Raw genomic sequence first — 19,405 nt, 5'->3', positions numbered from 1 at the left:
GTCCCAGGTTTCCAGCTACAAATCAGGTGTTCCCACCATTCCCTCCTCAAGTGTGATAATTTGTTAGAACAACTCACAGAAATTGGGAAAACGGTTTACTTACTGGTGTATTATAAAGGATACAACTCAGGAACAGCCAAATAGAAGAGATCCATAGGGCCAAGACAGAAGAAGCAGCGTAGAGTTTCATGCAGTCTCTGGCTGCACCCCCACGTCTCAGCCCCTTGATGTGTACACCAATCCAGAAACTCTCCGAACTCTCCCTTAAATTAGGGGGTTTTAGGGAAGTTCCGTTACGTAGGCATGATCGATTAAATCAATTGTCAACAGTTACTGATTAACCCAACTTTCAGCCTTCTATCCTCCTGGAGGTTGAGACTGAAAGTTCAACTCTGTAATCCCATGGTTGGTTTCTCAGGCAACTACCCTCATCCTCAAATTCTCTGGTGGCTAGCTAGTATAAGCTGATAGTATGTTTTCAAGAGCGACATAAAAAAATACAGTAAGAAATACATATTTGGTCTTTGCCCTTGGTTCCCGACACAGCTTCTAAAACTCTTTACTTTTTTAAGTTTTTGGCTATACTGCGTGGTGCATGGGATCTTAATTCCCTGACAAGTGTCCTCTGCATTCGAAGTATCGAGTCTTAACCACTGGACCACCAGGGAAGTCCCCTAGAACTCTCGTAATTTATTCAGTGATAAGACTCATAGGAGCTTCTTTTGTTATTCACCACAATCTCCTTCCAACCATACTTTGAATTTATGCTAATAACAGGACTCTTTTAATTTTCTGCATAAGTGAGATGATGGATACTGACTAAACTTATTGTGATAATCACTTCATGATGTACAACCAAATCATTATGCTGTATACTTCAAACTTACACAGTGCTAAGTTATATCAATTGTATCTCAATAAAACTAGAAGGAAAAAAAAAAAGCCATTTTCAAAACCTATTTTTTCACATCCCCAGCATGTAAGTCATGTTCAAAAGAATAAAACAAGTATATAAATAATTAATATATAGTATAGAAGATAAGAGATATGCAGAAAAGAACTGTGAGAATTTAGAGAACACTTTGGACCACTTTCAAATAATTGAGATAATTTTGGATAAAACAATTCTCTTACTTGAGGGTATAATCAAACTAAGATCACACTAAGGAGAAAAATAGGATAGGCAATAAAGATAATTAGGGAAGTAGGGTACAGGGGAAAGCCTTTCTTGATCTTTGCTTCGAGATAAAAGCAAGTTTGGTCACTTTTCTTTCTAATCTATTAGTGTGTCATAAGCATTTGTAGTGATTTTGAGAATAAGAGCCCTTAGTGTAGAGCTACCCCATAATTAAATTGGTCATGCTCATATTGTGCAGGGCTTTTGTCCCAGTTTGCATAGGAAAAGTCCCTGTTTACACATATGGCTCCAAGTAATTATTAATTGCACCCCTTCTTCAATGAATATTCATTGGAAGGACTGATGCTGAAACTAAAGCTCCATTAAAGGCCACCTAATGTGAAGAGCCAACTTCATTAAAAAAAAAAAAGACCCTGATGCTGGGAAAGACTGAAGGCAAAAGCAGAAGGCGACGAGAGGTTGAGATAGTTAGCATCACCAACTCAATGGACATGAATTCAAGCAAACTCTGGAACATAGTGAAGGTTAGAGGAGCCTGCCCTACTGCAGTCCATGGGGTTGCAGAGTCGGATTTAGCAACAGAAAAACAAAAAGCTTTAGATAGGGTATTCCCAGGTGGCTCAGTGGTAAAGAATCCGCTTGCCAATGCAGGAGACACAGGAGATGCAGGTTCTATCCCTGGATCAGGAAGATCCCCTGAGTAGGAAATGGCAGCCCACTCCAGTATTCTTGCCTGAAGAATCCCCATGGACAGGAGCCTGGCAGGCTACAGTCCATGGGGTTGCAAAGTGTCTGACACGACTGAACAACAGAGCACGCACGCAGCTTTAGATGAAGGAAAAAAGTGATCTTTTGCTAGACTCTGGTGCCCTCTTGTGATTAAAGCATAAAAAGTCACTACAGAAGCAAAAGTGCTTTCCTTGAGGTTACGATGGAAAATTTCACATTCTGATCTTGTTTATTTTGAGAGAAGAAACCACTGCAAAATGTGAACATCCCAGAGTGGATCATCTACTCACTTCTTCCAAATCTCAGCTTTGAGTTTCAGGTCACCAGACTTCATCACTGGCTACTTTCCATGGCTGCTGCTATCTTTGGACTCTGTGACCTCTTTTCCCATTTATCAGTAACTGAGACACTATTGCTGTCTCTAACAAACACTACTTCTATTTTACCTCTCAGTGAATTCAGTATACACATAGGTGATTTTCCCAGCATGCTGATCTCCGCCTACCTTGAACTTCTCTAGAGACACTAGAGACATTTGTTTACTCTTCTCCAAGAACATTAATGGTATTTATGTAGTTGGTCTACCTACTATGTTTCAGGCACAGGCTTCCCAGTTGGCTCAGTGGTAAGAACTCGCCTGCCAATGCAGGAGACATGGGTTCAATCCCTGGTCAGAAAGATCCCCTAGAGAAGGAATTGGTAGTCAACTCCAGTATTCTTGCCTGCAAAATCCCATGGACAGAGGAGCCTGGCAGGCTATAGTCCACGGAGTCACAAAAGAGTCGGATACGACTTAGCGACTAAACACCAACAAGGCATGTTTTAGGCACAACGTTAGATATTGAGGATAGGACAGTGAATGAAACAGAACCCTGGTCTTGGAAGAAGACAGATAATAAACAGTAACTCAATCTAGATAGTCTAGTATGTTAGAGGTGAGAAGTCCTGGAGAGAGGCACATGGGGAAGGAAGCAGTAGTCTAGAAGGTAAAGGAAGGTTTTGCAATTTTAAATAGACCAGAGGAAAACATTTAGGCAAAGGGAATGGAGGCAGGAGTATGTCTAGCATGTGAGAGAAGCACCTAGGCAGCCAGTGTGGATGGAGGAATTATTTCTCTCAGTGGTCCCCACAGCCACACGTTCTGGCTCTGTATTACTGGCTGCTGGTTTAAGGCATGTACCCAATGCTGTGGGTTTCCCTGGTGGCTCAGCCAGGAAAGAATCTGCCTGCAATGTGGAAGAACTGGGTTTGATCCCTAGGTTGGGAAGATCCCTGGAGAAGGGAATGGCTACCCACTCCAGTATTCTTGCCTGGAAAATCCCATGGACAGAGGAGCCTGGTGGGCTACAGTCCATGGGGTCACCAAGAGTCAGACACAACTTAGCAACTGAACAACAAGAACAGCAGCCACTTAGGGAAGTGAAAACTTTATTATTAGCTCACACTTTCTTCTATGCTGCTGTGGCTACTTTGTATATTGACCCATTGATGGGATACCTGGAGAAGGAGGCTTCCTGACATTTCCTAATATATCCTCTTGATCATCTGATTTTTTTTTACACCCCCCACCATTGGAGCTTCCCAGGTGGCGCTAGTGGGAAAGAACCTTCCTGCCAATGCAAGAGATGTAAGAGGTGAGGGTTTGATCCCTGGGTCAGGAAGATCTGCTGGAGAAGGAAATGGTAACCCACTCCAGTATTCTTGTCTGGGAAATCCCACAGACAGAGGATCTGGTGAGCTACAGTTCATGGGGTCAAAAAGAGTCGGACACTCTTAGGCATATATTCAGACAAAACTATAATCTAAAAAGAAACATGCACCCCTAGCAGCACTATTCACAATAGCCAAGACATGGAAACAACCTAAGTGTCCAGATGAAGACATAAAGAAGATGTGGTACACATATACCATGGACTACTACTCAACCATAAAAAAGAATGAAATAATGTCATCTGCAGCTACATAGATGAACCTAGAGATTATTATACTAAGTGAAATAAGTCAGAAAGAGAAAGACAAACACCATATGATATCACATACGTGGAATCTAAACCAGAAATGTGTTATTTCAAGATACTGACTGAAGCTATGCCTGTAGTCTCAAAGCATGCTCTCTGGTTGGTAGCGTTAAAATCACCTGGCAGCTTTTAGGTATGTGAATTCTTAGGCCTAGTCCTAGATCTACTGAATCAGATCTCTCAAGTTAGGACCCAGAAATCTGAGTTTTAGCAAACTCCCCAGGTAATTTTCAGTCAAAATAAAGTTTAGAGGCCCTCCTCTAAAATGTTTACCCCTGGGAACTAAAGGTTTTAATGGATATAAAGGTTGTGACAAACACACTAAAAATTTTGACAAAACAAGTAGAAAAAGGACTCTTTTTAAGGCACAAAGGTTTCAAATTTTGACAGGGAAAGCCAATGAACTCTAGTAGAGAACAATAAGGGCTGTCATAGGTCTTAAGGGGATGCTTGGGAAGATGAAGAAAAGTACAGGATAAACCTGAACTTAGAGCAAACAAGCGAGTTTAATTTCAATACACCCACTAACCGGCTGTGTGCCTCCTCACAAATCGCTTAACAAGAACTTCATTTTCCTCCATGACAGGTAAAAACAAAAATCCCCTTGACATGACATATCCCCATGATAGTTGTGAAAAATCAAGCAAGGTAAAGTATGTGACCATGCTTTGTATGGAAGGATAGCGTAGTGATCATTTCATTTTCTGCAGTATCTCTTTACAAAAGAGTATAGGCATTTTCCCTCTACTGAGGGAATGGATAGGACTTTTGAGTCACCTACAATGACTTAAGAGAACCCTACTTTCTTTAGTGAAGGTTGCAGGAGATACACAGCCAGAATGAAAGCTTGGAAAGACAGGGAAGTGGCCTCACTGGAGAGAATGGGGCTAACGTGCTGACAGATGCTAGTAGGAATATATGTTTCTGAACTCTGAATATATGTTATAGGTTGTATGTCTCTGAACTCATTTGTAGCTTTACAATTTCTCCCCCCAATAAAAGTTCATGAAAACCTAGCTTAGGCTGATGTTCAACCCCATGTACTTCTTACTGCCTACAAGTGGTTTCCCATTATATGGGCTGTTTACAGTAGCTACTGTTCTGATTGGTCAGAACAGTAGCCATATAGGTTGTTAAACTTGTATGTAACTCCTCTGTTATACTCCATAATAGAAAGGAAAGTTATCTGAAGCTTATTTCAAACAGAAGCAATTCCCCTCTGTCTGAGATAGTTTAAATGGATTCATACTGGGCCTCACCAGGTCTGTTCATGCCACTGACCTTTGATTCCACTGACTACCCTTGACTCGATGACAAATAGTTTCAGCATGTACTTTAAAACAACACAAATTTTAATTTGCCTATTCTATCTTAAGCACATTTCTCTAGCTGAGGAAGACGCAAGCTACCACTCTAGAAAAACTCCCATGCATGTCGGAAAAAGAATCCTATTTTCAGGCTGGGGTTTCTTTTATTCATTTTGCAAACTTGACTTCCACGGCCATCACTTTCCTTTCTTTCCCTGTTTTTCTCCCACTACTGTTTTCTACCCTCAGCAAGGCACACTTCCTATTATTTATTTTTTTCCTTCTTGGCTTGGCACTTTTGGATTAAAAGCAACTTTCAGATAAACACGTACCATTTAGGGCAGGGAGCTATTCAATTTAAAGAGGAACACTCTCACAAGATGATAAAACATATCAATTATATTCCTTGCTCAAATTGACTTTAAATCATATCATAGATGTATATGCCTCACAACCTTAACCTCCAAATGGGAGGAGGACGACATCAGTTATTTTTCTAGATGCATAATTTTCAATCGAAGCTGAAATATTCAAGTGACCACTAGTTATCCCAGTTAAGGCATGATATGACTACTATTCCCCAAACTGCAAAAATATTTCTGGCTCTGCTCAAAGTGGTCCATGCAATCTAAGGAGCAGACCAACATTCTGTCTCACTTGGGGTGACATGGCTTACCATATCTAGGAACTATTTAACACAACCCCCCAAACTCTGAGCTAGTCCATCAAAGCAAGTCAATCTGGACACTAACAGTGTCTCATTTTCCTTCCAGGCGCTCTACACAAATCATGTGCTCAGCCAGACACCTTGATTCTGCCAACATCTCCCAACTGCTTGCCCTACAGAGCAATAAACCTAGAAGGTCTTAAGCCATTATTACTCTGTTTCATGGGCCAGCAGCACTGAGGTCATCTGGGCACTTCTCAGAAATGCAGAATCTCAAGCCACCCTAGATCCACTGAATTCTGCTGCTTTTAAACAAGATCTTCAGGTTCATATGCACATTCAAGTTTGAGAAGTACCATTTTAAAATGACACACTCGTTAAAGAACATACCGAAAAAGAATCAAGACTCTCCACTCAGTACGAACATTTGAAAAACAAAAACAGACAACTCACCTCAGTTATGATCTGTGATGTTGGAAGGAAAACAGCCCAAACCTCTGTAGAGAGGCAGTGGGGATACAGAGAAGATTTCGACTCTTGTCGGCTTTCTCATAGAAACTTCAAGCAAGAGCCGCATCTATTAACAGTCCAGGAGCTTCCCTTCCTGCCAGCTTTCAAGGCGCAAGAGAAAGTACCAGAGAGGAACCTTATCAGCCCCCTGCAACTACCAGAAAGACTGAGGCTTTCCAAACAAGCTAGTCTTGGGAAAATGTCCAGTTCTCATATCTAATTGACTTCCTTTTTTCTCCACTGTTAGCTGGTTATTAACCACAGTTCCTTCTCCATCACTCGGATTCAAACTGACAACCTAATGCTTCTAACCAGTCTGAGATCTTTTTCTGGTGTTCCTGGCAAGGAGATGGGAAAAGGAAAAATTCACGTGTCAGAGATATCCTTTTTGTGCAATAGAATCCCGACGACAGCATCTCTGACACTAACGGCAACTTTAATAAGGACTAATTAAAGCAATTTGAGCAAACAGTTTTATTCTGTGTAAACTTCCTGTCTTCTGCTACCTCTGACATAATGTGGTCTCCTTTTACAAGCTCTGCTTTCTAGCAAAAGTGTGCAAGCAGGAAGATAACACTAATTCAGAAAGGAAGTGAAAGAAACCAAGCACAGACAGTGTTAGGTTGCATTGCAAAAGCCCACTAGGGATTTGAAGAGAGAAGTTTTATTTGGAACACACCATCCTTCTAATGTTCTCTTTCCTAATCCAGAAGTATAATAGGAAGTTAAGGCTGTATTAAGCAGGCATTTCATATTCTGAAAACATGAAGCATGTCAAGTGACAAAATATGACATATACTAAGAGCTTCTGGCTCCATTCTTTACCAGCCATGACAAGTTTTTATTTTTTATTTTTAATCCAAGCCTTCTCAATATAAACCTGCGGTAACAATAATGCATTCCTTAGAGTTGACATAACAATATTAAGAGATCCCTGAAATGCTGATTACTAAATCAACCTTGCCAGAAGTCCTCTTTGGAATCAAGTGCTAATTTTCCTCTCTGTGGTGCATACCTAAGCACAGGTCAGGCAGTCAATGGATTGCGGATCGTGGATAATGGATCCTTACTCCCTACTGATAAAGACCCATGGTCAACTCAGTTAAGGTGACTGAGTGAACTCATAGCAAGTCGAAATGTCAAAGTGTTAGTCACTCAGTTGTGTCTGACTCTTTGCAACCCCATGGACTGTAGCCTGCCAGGCTCCTCTGTCCATGGGATTTCCTAGGCAAGGATACTGGAGTGGGTTGCCATTCCCTTCTCCAGGGGATCTTCCCGACTCAGGGATCGAACCTGGGTCTCCCGCATTGTAGTTGGATTCTTTAACACCTGAGCCACGAGGGAGGCAAAGCTCAGAATAATTGGGCTCAAACTCTCATAATGCCATTTGTTCCAGAACAACAAACATTACATAAGTCCTTGATGAAGAAGTAAATGAAGCCATTGTTTCCATTAAGGTAAGTCTAAATGATTCTAATTTAAGAAACATTGCTTTTCTGAGAGAAGGTAACACAAATTTAATTTTTAAGTTTCCTCCCGTGTTTCATGCAACACGTAATTTTATGTTATTAAATGTAATATTAAGACAATAGTAATTCAACATGGAAAGGAAAGAAGCTACGAGGCAAATTAGAACTTAAATATTCCAGAATTTTTGCTGGGAAAATGCCATGGACAGAGGAGCCTGGTGGGCTACAGACCATGGGGTCACAAAGAGTCAGACACGACCAAGCAACTGAGCACACACACACACAAACACACACACACACACACACATTTACCAATAAAAGTATGGTTAAACAAAATGTAGCATATGTGTACAATAGACTATTATGTAATAGTTAAAAAGGAATGAAATAGAAATATGTGTACTATCATGACAAAGAAAGGTCTCCAAGACACGTCAATTATAAAAACCAAGTTGCTAATTAACACAAGAATATTGATCTTGGAGGAAGGAGCAGTGAGTGGTCCTGAAGAGAGATCTTAGTTCCCTGCCCAAGAATTGAACCTGGGTAACCTGGATGAAAACTAGGAATCCTAGCCATTAGATTGCCAGGGGCTAGAGGCTAGAAGCAAAATGGCCCTGTGGTTTTCCCTGATTTGAAAGCAAGACTATTTCAAGAAGGCAAAAGCTGTAAAAACACATGCAAAGTTTATTATTAGAGATACAACACAATGTATGAGAAAGCACACTGAAAATTGTTAATTTATGTCAAAAGCAGGGCAGAGATACACATCCAGAGAGAAAGGGTCCGGGCATCCTCTCTCATGAGGAGTGCAGGAAGTCAGAAGCTAGGCAGAGATACACACCCGGAGAGGAGGGCAGGCATCCTGAGCGAAGAGGAGCACAGTAAGAAGGTGCTGCAAATCCCTTATATAGGGCGGTCCTTCCGGGTCTTTGTATATATTTAACCAATCCCTTATATAGGGCGGTCCTTCCGGGTCTTTGTATATATTTAACCAATCATCTTGTTTCTCTCTTCACATCTGATTGGTCCTAGGACCCTCTCCAAGAGAGTCCTTGCGGAGCACAATATTTTTCTAAGATAGATCCCACTGCAGAGGCCTATGGATGCATGTCCACACTTATGGGGTGGGGACCCCTCCCTTTTTAGACCCCCAAGAAGCCTTCCTGTACATGTATAGACAGGGAAGTCTTCCTTGACCTCAGGAGCGGGCATCTTATCTCTTTACTTTAGCAGAGCTCAGCTTTTGCCACTAGCTTTGTCCTTGAAGTGTCTGGGTAAGAACAAAGCTTGAATTTTACTCTGCTTGACAAACACCTGATATCTGGCCCTGTGTGTGTGCTCACTCGGTTGTGGCCAACTCTTTGTCACCTCATGGACTACAGCCTGCCAGGCTCCTCTTTCCATGGGCTTTCCTAGGCAAGAATACTGGAATGGGCTGCCATTTCCTTCTCCAGGGGATCTTCCTGACCCAGGGATTGAATCCACGTGTCCTGCGTCTCCTGCATTGCAGGTGGGTTCTTTACCACTGCACCACCTGGGAAACTGTCCCACCCAGAGGTCCCCTGTCTCCTACCTCCCCAGTGAATATAAGTTCACTGGGCTTCCCTGGTGGCTCAGCTGGTAAAGAATCCGCCTGCAATGCAGGAGATCTGGGTTCAGTCCCTGGGTTGGGAAGATCCCCTGGAGAAGGGAATGGCTACCCACTCCAGTATTCTGGCCTGGAGAATTCCATGGACTGTATATTCCATGGGGTCGCAAAGAGTCAGACACAACTGAGTGACCTTATTTTTTTATGTTAAAATGCACACATGTAGACAGAGACACACACACATATCCTCACGAAACAAAATTGTGTATTTCTATTTGTACCCATCTATGCATGTAATCATGGAGAAAAGCCTTTAGAAAGATATGACCCCAAATGGCAGCAATGTCTGGGAAGTATAGGTTTAGGAAGTGGAGATACTGTTTTGAAAATACATATCTCTATTGTTCAAATACTTCTCACAATGTATTCGTCTATTTTCCTATTTCTCTTAAGAGTAAAAGCCAAACACCTTTACAATATGTATCTTCCACCCCTACTCTGACGTTCCCCTTTACTAATTGTAATATAGCGAGACATATCTCCGTTATAGCTCAAATATACACACACTGACCCACTTCCTGGCCAGTGCCCTAGCTGCTCTGGGCAATTCTTCCCCTATTCATCTATTTAGCTCATTCTTTCACTTCCTTCAAGTTTTTCCTCAAATGGTAACTTCTCATGAGGACTACCCTGACCAACTAAAAATTGCAATTCCTCCTACTAGCATTCTTGATCTGCCATATCTTATTTTTGTTACTAGCACTTATTACCTTCTAACATATTATGTAATTTCCTTACTTATTATATCTGTATTTCTGATTCCATTAGAATATAAGCTCTATGGGGGTATGAATGTTTATGGCTTTGTTCATTGACAGAGCCTTAGTTTCTAGGATTGTACCTAGTATACCAGTAGGAACTTGATAAAATAGATTAATCAATTCACAAATTGTCACAAAAATATATTTGTGCATTTTTAAAATAAAAGATATCCACCAATCCACAAACAAAAAGTCAGAACAAAATGTTTAAGGACTCACTGGGTTCTGTGAAATAAGATTTGAACATCTTTGGTTTAAAGTTATTAAATAAGATAAAATATACGGGAAGGCAGCTTCTTGAATGGAATCCCTTCTATTGACTTGGGCACACTATCTAACAATGCATATTATCTTGTCCTGGATCACCTATTGGGCACACTATCTAACAATGCATATTATCTTGTCCTGGATCACCTATTTTCCAAGCAACTGGGAATAAGCTAATCATTCCTAGGAACTTCTGTGAAATCCCTAGCTATTTCTTTACAAAGGCAAAGAACCGCTGACTATCCCTTATTTCTTATAAAGGAAGCATTGTGTCCAGGTGAAGAGGTGTAGTAAAAATCCTATCTAATTCTTGGAGGCCTCCTTTATCTTTCACAAATACGTATATCCCTTAAATGTACATAGAGTTTAATTCCCAATTTTGTTTGAGTAGATACTGAACACTTTGGAATAGGAAAAGTGAGAAAGGTTTCAAACAGCCAGCCTCATCCTCTAACTCAAAGAACAATGAAGTCCTTCAACTAGAGAAGACTTTTTTCTAATCAGAATCCATGGCATGGAATAGGGAGGAAGCTAATCCAAATTATCGAGGTGGGGAGTTCAAGAAGATGGTCCCCAGGCAAATATTTTTGCAGTCTTGTTTTTCCCTGGACTTTAACCATTCCTCAGTGCTCTGAGAGGCTGTAACAGACAGCAGTGCTTAGGTCAGTTATTTGAAAATGGTGGAAGGACCTTTGATATTATGCAAAACTTGTTTCGTTTTCTAACCTGTGTTGGTTTATGATGGAGTCTTCAGAATTCTCCAGAATCCATCCATGCAAATTTATGATGATCTATTCCTTTGTTCCAGGGTATGGAAAAGTTGCTCCAAATTTTCTTTAAGGTTTAGAAGCAAACTCAAGACAGTATTGTTTATAGAGTCAAAAATCCTATGCTGCATACTTTTATTATTAAGACTGTCAATGACTACTATGTACAAGTACCTCAGAACTCATAGTTTGTGTTTCTCACTTTGCAATTATAAGGTCCTCCAGAGTTAAAGACCACATCTTAGGTTTTGTAGTCCCACAGTATGGTGCTGTTCACATGGTAATCATTTAACTGAGACTTACAGTCATAATTATAAACCATACGATAATATAAACAGAGGCTATGAACATTACTTAAAATCACTCTTGTGGCAGAACTTTGAAACACCAAATCTGCTTCCATGGTGCTTTAAAAAATTTTAAAGCCAAACACCACAGCAGAAAAGCAGTAATTCTGACAGATTTTTCTTGTAAATTCTTCATACATGTTTTTTATGTCCTGAACCGGCAGCACAAGAAACTCTAGGAGAGAAGAGGGACTCAAATCAACGCAATAATTTTTACTGAACCAACCAACCCCACCTCTCTTTATTGCCTCCCACATTGGTATGGTTGTTAATAAATATTTAGAGTTTAAGAAATCTAGGTACAATAGTTTATGACTGGTGCCTTGATCACCTCTATAAAGAGAGACTCTCAAGAGGGAAGCACTGCCTGATGACTCAAAAACTGAAGATTTAGACAACAAATGCAGCAAATTTTATATATTTACATAATTACACATGTGTATGTTTGTATATATCTATGAAGTAGAGAAGGCAAGGGAAAGTGTCATAAAGGAAGGATATATTTAAAGAGTAAAAAAATCAGAATCAATCAATGTGCCCCATGAGAGAGGAATGTGACAAACTGCGGTATATGAACCACAGTCATAAAAATTAATAACAACCGTGTGGTCTACACTGATCATGGCATATGGGAGGAAAAATGTTTGCTCTGCCCTCTTAGGTTTCCTCCCTGGGGACCTCTGAATTAAGCTGACAAAAGACAAAAGGAGGAAAAAAGGGCTTATTCATACGGAAATAGCTAGTAGCTCACTGGTTAAAGATAGAAGCTTATGTACCTAACTTAGTAGGGGAAGAAAGGAAATGCAGAAAAATCTTCTATGGAAAGAACAAGTGAGTTTCTGTAGGAAAGACAAAAGGATTTTTAGGAGAATAAACTGGAGATAAAGTTTGATATAATATTTGTTTGTGAAAATGCAAGTGGTCTTTTCTGTCTTCATGGCCATGAAACTCCCAGAGAGATTTACGGTATATTTACTTTTATCTCTCTCCTAGGAATAAGCCCATCCTGAAGAGGGAATTTATGACAGCCTCATTTCTCAAAAGTTTCTGCTTTTTAATAAGATAAGGGAAATGCTGAGAAGGCTTCTTTCTGTATCTGTTGATTCTTAATTGCATTCAGCTCAAATTAATCCTCATGCCAAAGTGGCATATTGGGGAAGGACATATCCTGACCCTTTCAGTATAAAGTTATATTAAGTGAAGAAAATCAGAGCTAAATTAGCCTGAACGTATTCACTGATTTTCAAATACAAAAAAAGTATGCATAAGCACGGCAGAGATGAGAAATCAGTTTGGGGAAAAGAAAATAGTGTTTTAATAGTCATTATTAACTTTCTTATTCTATAAGTTTACTGAAGTTCATAGCCCTCAGTCATTTTTTTAGGTGAGTGAGGAAAAACTATGAGAACGTTAAGAAGAAATTGGCACTTTCCTGGCCATCTGGTGGTTAAGATCCTGTGCTTCCACTGCATAGGGAGAGGAATGCATCCCTGGTCAGGGAACTAACATTCCTCATATGGCCAAAGGAAAAAAAAAAAAAAAGAAGAATTTGGTTAGGGAGAGAGATAGTAAAAAAGAAAAAAGCAGAAAGGTAGTGAGAGGGAAAAAAGCACAGAAGTGGACCGAGAAAAAACAGAAATGTTTTATGCCACAGTGAAAGGCAAAATGACACCTAGAGAAATAGGAAATAGTGGCAGAAAATGGGATACAAATTACTTCATAGGTTGTGTATTAACTATTTAATGTCTCTCAACAACCCATGTGGTATAATCATCCCCATTTTACAAATGACAAAACTGAGTCATCTGTTAAATAACTGGGCCAAATAACTGCTCAGTTTTTCAGGTAAGGAGGTCAGGATTCAGGAAACTCCAGACTGGACCATTTTGCTTTGACCCCTCTTAGGCAGACAAGCCAACATTTCAGAAGATAAGTTTCCATCATCCTCTAAAATAGTAACAACTGATTCAGCAACTTAACATAGATCTTTGTGACATCTAAAATAGTTTTTTGCCTTTACTTTGATAAGTTTATTTTCAAAGTAAATATTTATTTTCCCCCAGATTCTAAAGCCTTCCATCTTTGGAGAAATGACAGTGCCTTTCCCTCTCATCTACACCCCTATGGTAGAGCACATTTATTCATTTCTTCCTTCATTCAGCAAGCTGAGTACCCACTGTGGCAGGTCTGCAACAGGTACTGTGTGTGTGCATGACTGAGTAAAACCACCTAGGCCCTGTCCTCAAAAACTGCACAGTGACCTACGGGTATACACTCAGTCACTTCAGTCATGTCTGACTCTTTTGTGACCATATGGACCGTAGCCCGCCGGGATCCTCTGTCCATCGGATTCTCCAGGCAAGAATACTGGAGTGGGTTGCCATGCCCTCCTCCAGGGGATCTTCCCAACTCAGGGATCGAACCCCCCTCTCTTGTGTCTCCTGCATTGCAGGAGTCTTTACCCGCTGAGCCACTGGGGAAGCCCCATGGGGTACAGCTTGGAACAATTTCTGGATTAACACCTAATAAACTGTGTGACCTTGAAAGTAAGAGGTTAACTATTAGAAAACCAAATTCTACTGTTCTCTGACTTTCCAAATTGAAACCTTGAGGCAGGGATTCTCTTCAATGAACTTGGTTTTAGGCTTTGGCAGTAGACAAGCTTCTCATTATGTTTTATTGTCGTTCAGTCGCTAAATCATGTCTGACTCTGTGACCCATTAACTGCAGCACTCCAGGCTTCCCTGTCCTTCATTATCTCCCGGAGTTTGTTCAAACTCATGTCCATTAAGTTGGTGATGTCATCCAGCCATCTCATCCTCTGCCACACCTTCCTCCTCTTACCCTCATCAAAGTGATATCTCTGCTTTTGAATATATTGTCTAGATTTGCCATCGTTTTTCTTCCAAGGAGCAAGTGCCTTTAATTTCATGACTGCTGTCATCATATGCAGTGATTTTGGAGCCCAAGAAAATAAAATCTGTCACTGTTTCCACTTTTTCCCCATCAATCTGCCATGAAGTGATGGAACCAGATTCAATGATCTTTGTTTGTTTTTGATCTTAGTTTTCTGAATGTTGAGTTTTAAGCCAGCTTTTTCACTCTCCTCTTTCACCCTCATCAAGAGGCTTTTTAGTTCCTATGTTTAGCATCACGGAAATATCACAGTGTAAAGACGTTGCAGGACCTACAAAAACCCTTAGACTTGGATATTCTTACATTATCATTGTTTCTTACTTCAAGTACCACTGCCGTACTTCCTCAGCCATGCCATCCTAGCTTGCTAGAACTGACTGAATAAGATCTTCATACAATGGTGCTGGGCCCACCTGCCCACTTTGGTTGTAATTTTAGAAACCTTAAGGCTTCATTTCTTAGTAACACAGTGCATTTTTATTCTTTCCATGATTCATCATTTTGGAACGGTGTACACTCAAGCACTAAGATAAGGTTCAGGAATGAGATAATAACTTCTCTATTTTAAGCATGTCATTCATGCATTCCAAACTTTACCAAATGCCTACTGTGCTGTTAGGATTATTTAGGAAAGAGACCTAGCCCCTGCCCTCAAACAATTCACCCTAAGGGTGAAGAAAGGGAAGGAAACAAAGAGTTCTGACACAGGGTAACAGGTGTTAGAATAGAAGTAAATATTGGATGGCAGAGGACTAAATGGAAGGGACATTTAGACTGAAGGAATGGCAGAATAAAACATCCGATGGGACATGACATCTGAACTTGAAGTTTACCTGGGAAAGAAGTGGGATTGTGTTACAGGGAGAGAGAAGAACGTACACAGGCTGGGATAAAGTTCAAGAAGGAAAGTTAGAAAAAATGACAAGGGAGTAGAGGCAGGGAATAGACCAGGAAGGAAGGGCTTTTTTTTTTTTTTATGCAATGCTAAAGTGTTTTAAATTATCTGGGAGGTGAGATTGAAAGAATGCAAACATGAGTGTGTGGTGATCAGCATGTGGAGAATGGACAGAGGGAGCCTGACACATTTCCCGATTATTCCTCCTGGCTTTCAATGAACAACTGCAGCATTCTCAGTTCCTTCTGAAATATTTTCCCACCTAATTCTTAATATATAAGTGCTTATTAACCTTACCTGACTTCTGTTGTGGAAAAATTTGCAGTAATAGGGCTGTGTTTTAATCCCTAGCTGCACCCTTAGGCAGTAACTTTTTGTATTTTGTTACCTGCAGGAGTTTAGGCCTGTGCAGAAGTCCTATCAAACGAGCCATGGGTTGGAACTGAGACTCTCATAGGGTGGAGGCGGCTTCCCAGGTGGTGCGGTGGTAAAGAATCCACCTGCCAATGCAAGAGACGCAGGAGATGAGGGTTCTATCCCTAGGCTGGAAGATCCCCTGGAGAAGGAAATGGCAACTCATGCCAGTATCCTTGCCTGGAAAATTCCATGGGCAGAGAACCCTGGTAGGCTACAATCCATGGGGTGTTAAAGAGTCAGAGGCGACTGAGGACACACACACACACACACACACACACACACACACACACACAACACGGCAGAGGCAGCTGTTCCCTCCATTTGCCTGTCACACTCTGGGGAAGTATCTCCTCTCTCCAAAGTCAAAAGTGTGTGTATTATCTAGAAATGGCCATGCCAGCTGACACAATCTCTCAAAACCAGCTCCTCCCATTATACAGTTAGAGAGCTGATCCTTCCTTTAGTATAGACTTTGGTCTCTGACTAGCTAAGGAATGGTTCTCTTCAGGATCCTGCCATCCAAACAGCAAAAATGTGTCAGTTTGGACACACATAGCCACTCATGCCCACCATTTAAGCAAGAGCTAGGAACAGGGCAGTTCCTGGGGATGAGGATTTGTCTGAAACCTCAGACAAGTCCTTTCATCTCTTCAGTATTATCTGCAAAGACAGTTAATACATAGCAGTTGCTGTGTTGTGCTGCCCAGAACATACCTCCAGGACCGAGGAACTACAGGGTCTCGCTGGTTGCGGGGACACTATCAGGGGCATAGCTCTAATCCCGCACTCCTCTCCAGCTATTTTCCCGGGCAGATGAGCGCTTCCCCGCCGCCACCAGCCCCATCCTCTTTCCAAACAGTCGGCCCCCGGCAGTCGATGGAGGATGTCGGGGTGTAGAGGCCAGTTCCGCCAAGCCCACCCGGGGCGCACAGAGAAAAGAAAGCCGGCAGGAGGCGGGACCAGCGAGCGCCTCCGCGCGCGATTCTCTCAGCTTTAGTATTTAGGCTACGTTCTCTGTCAATCCGGGGAGATTGACACCGCGGGGCGGGGAGAGGAGAGGAGAAAAGGACTTAGGGTGGATGGAAACCGAGAAGAAACAAAGCGGAAAAGGAGGACCGGAAGGGCAGCTAGCTGTTCGGACCGTTTTCTGGCGCAGGTCCGGGGCTCCGCCAGGCCCTCCCGAGGCGCAGCCGCTAGACCAGTGGAGCAGGGGCCGGAGGGGCGCCGGGCCGGGGATACAGGGGCTCCGGGCGGGGGATGGAGGGGCGCGGGGCGGGGGTTACAGGGTCTGGGCGCAGCCTCTCGCCCCCTTCCTGAGAGTGAGCAGAGCGCCCCACACCGCTATTCTCGTCTCTGCCTATGAAGCCAGGATGCGAGCTGCTCCGGGTGTACCTGGTTGGGGAATCCGAGGCAGCAGCCTCAGTCACCACCTGGGGCCAGGCACCACCCACAGTGCTACTTGTTCAGTGCTGGAAGGCCTTGAGATGCAGTGAATGGGCGCCCTACTTTTTCCCGTGCTCTGCATTAACTTGCCGCGTTTGCTTTGAAAGTATTTCCCCTCCGGATACGGGGGTACGACCTGTACAGCTGCACAGGACCCAGCTGGTGACTCAGATGGTAAAGAATCTGCCTACAATGCGAGAGACCTAGGTTCAGTCCCTGGGTGGGGAAGATTCCCTGGCGGAGGGTATGGCAACCCACTCCAGTATTCTTGCTTGAAGAATCCCTTGGACAGAGGAGCCTGAAAGGCTACAGCCCATGGGATTGCACAGAGTCGGACACGACTGAGCGACCAACACTGTCACGAAATATGTAACCAGTCCTGCCTTTGGTCGCTTGCCTCCTAGTCACCTGGTCCTTGAAAGAATCTACCCTTGATTTGTGAACAAGGTTCAGTGACTTCACTGGTTAGATCTCTGTTGGCTCCAAACATTTTTGCTTCACCTGTCTAGGTCAACACTGATGTCCTTCTGGAAATGTTGTGGAATCCTGAGTTGCAAAACACACCTCAGGGGACACTCAAGACTGGAGTACAGTTTATTATGCCAGCAGGTCCAAGGGGAATCAGTTCCCAACAAGGACCCTGATGTTTTTGAGAGGCCCAGTTTTACACACACACACACACACACACACACACACACACACGTGACTGGTTACATGTTAACAATCTTTTTGTTGTATATGATTGAGTTTTACAAGTAGGTGCTAGGAGAACAAACAATTAAGGTTAACGGGGGAGGTGGGGCCGGGAGGGGGGAACAATGATTATACATCAAGGGAGGATGTCTCCATGATTAATCTAACAGGGGCAGCCTGACCACAACTACAATCTCCGTTTGCCATCTGTAGGGAGTGAAGTCTCCAGGAGACCTGGTTTTCACTAGCAACTGTTTCCTCACTCTTAAGCAGGGTTCCGGCCCAGTTCACATCCTGTCTTTAAGACGGATGACAGGCTTCAAGATGGAGTCTCTCCTGCTTTCCTCACACCGGCCCCAACAGTATAACTCACTTTCCTCTCTTCCTTGTCTCCTGACCAAGTTCTAGGGAGATCAGCCACTAATCCTGCTAGTCACACTACCCTAGTGTCATTTACAGACACATATAGTAGGTTCTCAAAAAATGCTTGTCATTGGTAAACTGACTTATTGGACTTCCATAAGTGATCATCTAAACCCTGCAGTTTAAAGCATTATTCTGTGCATTCACTCATTTGCTCCCCAGTCATACTCCTTTGGCTTGGACATAATTTAGTTCTCTACCCTAGTCTTAGGTGACAAATGCTCAGTTACTGTCTCTATTAGGTTCATTCATCCACTTCAGTTTCTGGATCATGTCCTGATGACTTTTTCACATCCACCAGAAAGCCTTCTGCAGGTGAATGTTAATATGTTTGATAGCAGTGAATTAGTTTTGCTTTTGTTATTAGGGAGGTGTGGTAAGATAGAAGAAAGACTCTAAAGTCAAAAGCGTCTGGATTAGATCTTGCTGTTGTTAGCTACTTAAAGGCTCCATTTCCTCATCTATAAAAATGATCATTAGAAAGGCTTCCTTGAATAGATTTTAAGATTAAATGATCAAAACCAAGTCTTTCTTACTCTACGGACCATATTCTTAACACCTACACTGTACTCTTCACAAATATTCTCCCCACTCCACTCCCCCAAAAAAGATTAAATGAGATAATAGAGGGATTTCCTTGGCAGTCCAAAGGTTAAGATTCTGCACTTTAACTGCAGGGGTGCAGGTTTGATCTCTGGTCAGGGAACTAAGATCCTGCATGTACCACATTGCAGCAAAAAATGAAAATTAAAAAAAAAAGAGATAATATATGCAAAAGAAAATAGCACAGAGATCCTTAATAATCATTTCCCTTTCTCAACTTTTTAAAGAAGTAAGGTTATAGTCATCCACGCAGCACTGCTCCTTAGGTTTTATTCAGAACAAAATTCTGTACCATACTTATACTAACATCCTTTACAAGGCAAAACTGACACAGGCTAAGGAAACATGGAAAGAAGTTAAATACTATTCATTCACCATTAAATA

General features: G+C 42.0%; 1 protein-coding gene across 8 annotated transcripts in view; it reads right to left on the bottom strand.

Annotated features, from left to right (window-relative positions):
- ABCG2 (ATP binding cassette subfamily G member 2) overlaps positions 1-16,873 on the bottom strand; it is a 127,705-nt gene extending 110,832 nt beyond the window's left edge. For 2 of the 8 annotated variants that reach the window (XM_024993312.2, XM_005207794.4), the window contains exons 1-2: positions 16,574-16,873; positions 15,831-15,942 (exon numbers count right to left, since the gene is read on the bottom strand). The gene's annotated coding sequence lies outside the window, so the exon portion shown is untranslated. Of the gene's footprint in view, positions 1-103; positions 244-6,312; positions 6,912-15,830; positions 15,943-16,573 lie in introns of those variants that run through there. The other 6 variants (XM_024993315.2, XM_005207796.4, XM_059887578.1 and 3 more) reach the window with 4 other exon arrangements.
- Between the last annotated feature and the right edge of the window lie 2,532 nt (positions 16,874-19,405).

Source organism: Bos taurus, chromosome 6 (genome assembly GCF_002263795.3).
Source record: "Bos taurus isolate L1 Dominette 01449 registration number 42190680 breed Hereford chromosome 6, ARS-UCD2.0, whole genome shotgun sequence".
Lineage (NCBI taxonomy): Eukaryota > Metazoa > Chordata > Mammalia > Artiodactyla > Bovidae > Bos > Bos taurus.
The sequence above is the reverse complement of the archived record's forward strand: the minus strand, read 5'-3'. Positions and strand labels throughout refer to the sequence as shown.